The sequence below is a fragment of the Montipora foliosa genome, chromosome 10, assembly GCF_036669935.1.
Source record: "Montipora foliosa isolate CH-2021 chromosome 10, ASM3666993v2, whole genome shotgun sequence".
Lineage (NCBI taxonomy): Eukaryota > Metazoa > Cnidaria > Anthozoa > Scleractinia > Acroporidae > Montipora > Montipora foliosa.
In genome coordinates, this window is record NC_090878.1 from 32,173,202 (window position 1) to 32,177,949 (window position 4,748).

The 4,748-nt window shown below is 39.2% G+C and overlaps 1 pseudogene; it reads right to left on the reverse strand.

The window, feature by feature from the left end:
• Positions 1–2,070: 2,070 nt before the first annotated feature.
• The window catches only part of LOC137974383 (zinc finger protein 345-like), a 9,310-nt pseudogene continuing 6,632 nt past the window's right edge, over positions 2,071–4,748 (reverse strand).

Here is a 4,748-nt window from a genome sequence, read left to right on the forward strand (position 1 = left end):
TTAGTATATACTTAAACAGTGGATAGCGTTCAACGGGCGCGCTTATTGGATATCCTTTGTTATTCTCAACCTCGGATAATGTAATTCTAGCTTTCTCATTGGTTCACTGGATCTCGGTTACCAGCCAATATACCTGCGTTTGACCTTATATGGAAATGAATGTAGTCTGTTCCAGGCTCCCAGATAGTCGGGAAACGAAAACAACTGCGTGTGAAAAGCGAGTGGGGGCTTGGGTCAGGCCGACCCAAGCCTCCACTCATTTTTCGCACCCATTTTTTACTCTTTCCCGACTAACTGGGAGCCTGGAACAGGCTAAAATGAATGCGGCAAATGTCGCTCAGCATAATTAAAATTTTTGACGTCCGGATGTCACATCACTTTCCGATCATTTCTTACGCTTAAATAACATTTAGCAAAACCGAAGGTTGAGAATTCAATAAAATAATTATTCCATTCACCCTTGTTGGATACCATCTCGTATCCAACGCGGGCTCATGGAATAATTGTTAACTATTCACCTCCGAGCAATTCTCGCAGAGTTTGCGTCCGAAAATGTTGTAATCTTTACAGGAATAAATGAGTTAAAATCATCTTTTTGTGCTATGTTATCTCACTTTTTATTATGTACTAGTCAGTGTCGGTACGTGGCTAGGGAAGGATATTTACCGAGCCGCGAAGCCACCTGCACTTCGGTGAATGGTTGCTAAGTATCCGACGCTATCTGGAGGAGAAGAATTGTGCAGACGCGTTAAATCCCCTTGATAATAGCGACTGAAGGTGAGGTGAATAGCTTTCTCTAACTGTTCTGTGAAAATCAACGTTAATTACGTAAAAAAATATTCAAGTCATTACTGGAATTCTTGTTAACGATGTATTAATTATTGAAAATGCAAGTGTTTGATCCGAGATCAAAACCATGTTTGATATCAGGTCAAAACCTTTAAGATTTTCATCTGAGTGTTCATTGGGTATCAAGGTTCATGCATGTGACCCAAATATGCTTTATTTATTGGCTGTTGCTTCATGAATAATTAATGAGTTTGAGAAACTATTTTCTCAATGCGGCAGTTCCATCTTAGATCTTTCGTAAGTGTAACACGATGTAACACCCAGATAAGGATGGTCTTTCAGTGGTGACAACTTCTTGCCATCATGTAATTATCTGTCAAAATGGATTCCTTCTTTCGTGAGATTCTCATTGTGTGGCATTTAGACACATTAAATTGCATTTGCCATGTCTTGGCCCAAGAGGTTAATTTGTCAATATCATTCTGCAAGATAACACTTTCATTTGCTGTATTAATTGGTCGATATCATTCTGATGTGGTACCTTGTCAAATGCTTTGCTGAAGTCAAAAGTTTGACAGGTTTCGCGCACTTTCCACAATGATATTTGTAAGTAGGTCTAGGATTTTGCTCGACGTGGCTAGCACCAAAAACTTTTTAGTTTGGCCTGTGAAAAGGATGACGGATTGCTTTGGTTTACGAGGAAACCGCTGCAGAGCTTCGAAGCCAATCCCAGAAGGAAACTTGGAGAAAGATGACTCGAGAGGAATATAGTCCGTACCATAACCGAGAAAACCGATTATGAAGGCAAGGAAAGGAATGATAGTCGGAGCGGTAAAATTTAGGTTGTGACTAAAATGGATACTCCAAAATAAGGTGAGACACTTAGTTATGTGTACATAATGTATCAAACGATCTAACTAAAGGTTTACTAAGTTTAAACATGGTGTCACCAGAACAATTTATGAAAACTAACCATTTCGAGTCGGCGCTTATTCCTAATCACCACAGATCAGTGCCTAAGCCAGCAGTTATTCTCTGCCTAAACAGTGTTGTTTATCTGCCAGAGCGGGTTAACACTGGCACTGTCAGGTATTGCCATGTAACGTGACCAAATGTTACACCTTTATATGTGTCACGAAGTGTCTCACCTTATTCTAGTCCTAACCATAAAAAGCTATAAAAGTTGTAGCCGTCATGTTCCACGACCGCTGACAGCCACATCGTTCACTGTCAGGCAACAAAAAAATAAATCCTAAACCGTTCAATAAAACATAGGAAGCCCTGCAAAGCTGATGATGCCGTTTTCCATAATGGAGATGATAGATGTGGGTAGTGTATCGAAGTGAATTTAATATTGTATGTAAGTAAATTTAATGTGTATAAATTAAAGTGAAGCTAGAGTTTTTCTCCAGTCTTGTTTTTTTATATATCATGTTTTATTATACTGTAGATTCATTGTAGTATCCTTCATGCAATAACCGTAGACTCGAAGTCTTCTATTTCAATTGGCAGGTCTTTTCTGTCGGTTGAAGGTGGGCCTTTATAAGGATCTTAAATAGAGCGTTTTCACATGACGTCACGGCGGCCATGTTGGTGTTCCAAAAGAAAGAAATGGCGGTCATGATGTACCAAACTAATCCTCCGGGAATTGAGCTCTATTTTTATGCAAATCCTTTCTTTTGTTTCAGTAATCCAATATGGCTGCTGGTCACGTGAATGAAAACGCTCTATAAGCCGGCTTTGTATTGAGGCGCCATATGGTACACAAAAATGGCCGCCAGAAATCAACAAAAAAAAATTGGAATTCGCTTCGCCATGAAAACCAGTTCTTTTCATAACATAACTTTACCATAACTTTATTAGTTATATAGCGCTAAGAACATGGGTATATGATCTAATGCGCTTTACATTACAGTGCTTATAATATTACCATAAAAAGGATATACAGCTTTTCTAAATAGTTAATAAATGAATACTAGATAAAAATATTATACATATATATGGATGCAGAAATCTATGTTAAAATACTATAGGTTGTAGGCTAAAAGCTAATTTAAAATGTTTTTTAGCCGTGCTATAAAAGTTTAGAGATTACACAAAGCTCTCAACTCATCTGGAAGGGCGTTCCACAAAGCTGGCTCGGCTGCAAAGGACGCCCTGTCTCCTGTTGTCTTCTCGGTCTTGTTGGGAAGATCGAGCTGAAAATGTTTTGATGAAAATATTTGGGAGCACTACCATGTAAAGCTTTGAATTTGTAAAAAACAATTTAAACATTATACGGTATTAAATGGTAGCCAGCCAATGCAAGTAAGTCTCTCATAGCAGGAGAAATGTGATCAAAACGCGTGGTATTGAAGATGGGGCTTGCGCCAGCGTTTTGAACCCGTTGCAGGTTGTTAATATATTATACGGTACGGTGTTATACGGCATTATACGGTATTAAATGGTAGCCAGCCAATGCAAGTCTCTCATAGCAGGAGAAATGTGATCAAAACGCGTGGTATTGAAGATGGGCCTTGCGCCAGCGTTTTGAACCCGTTGCAGGTTGTTAATATATTATACGGTACGGTGTTATACGGCATTATACGGTATTTAAATGGTAGCCAGCCAATGCAAGTCTCTCATAGCAGGAGAAATGTGATCAAAACGCGTGGTATTGAAGATGGGCCTTGCGCCAGCGTTTTGAACCCGTTGCAGGTTGTTAATATATTATACGGTACGGTGTTATACGGCATTATACGGTATTTAAATGGTAGCCAGCCAATGCAAGTCTCTCATAGCAGGAGAAATGTGATCAAAACGCGTGGTATTGAAGATGGGCCTTGCGCCAGCGTTTTGAACCCGTTGCAGGTTGTTAATATAACTGGCTGGTAAGCCGTACAGTAGACTGTTACAGTATGAACTCATGAAATGGCACACACGCATTAGCACAACCTTATGAGACTTGAAACGTTGCAACTGTTTAATATTAAAAGAGAAAAGGCCTTTTTCTCCAACCAAATGGCCACTATCTTGGTGTCACGCAAGGCGAAATTCGCAAATTTTAAAAATGCTGTATTTCCCAAAAACGAACATTTGAATTGATTTGCGTTAATTTGTTGATTTCAGTTTACAGTGTCCCCAATTGGTGCTCCAGCGTTAGAAGATTCAAAATAATTTCAACACTTTCAATAAACTGTACTATTTGGAAGGATCGAATCCACCCAACTGTTTCACGTAACGGCAATGTTATGGTAACATATGAAACACCAATTTTTGCTTAACAAGATGCACTCATTTATGTGGCAACAAAACAGCGATGTAAAATCACCTTATATTTTTTCTTTAAACGCTTACATCTCAAAAACGAACTCGGTGACCCCCAGTTTTTATTGCTAGAATGTGATGAGCAGACTAAGACAACTTTGTCTGAGTTAAAAACAATTCTCTGGAGAGGGTTTTTAGCTGCCTTCACAATTGGAAAATTTTAAAGTAGCCCCGAATCAGCTCCAGAGAGTTTTGTAAAAATTTTTATCTTTGCATGCTAATCACTTTCCACCTATAAAAAGGGGGGAACACCGAGTTTGTTTTTGAAATATAACTGTCTAAATAAAAAATATATATGGGTTATTGACCAAGCTTGTTCGGTCAAGATGGCTGGATATTGGCCAAGTTCTTTTTTTGGGTGTTTATGGACCGAGACGAAGTCGAGGTCCATAAACACGCAAAAAAAGAACGAAGCCAATATCCAGCCATCTTGACCGAACACGTTAGGTCAATAAAGGATTTATTATATGACTTAAAACACCAAAAAATGATCTTTGATCTTGCGGGACCAAGCGAGAAACCCCGAGCGGGCAAGACAGCTCCATCGTACCCATCTTACTCCATCTTCCCCGCTCGGGTAGCCAATCACAGCGCGGGGTTTGGTTTATCTTGCCCGTTCACGGAGCTACAATTGTAGTCATATAATAAATGAT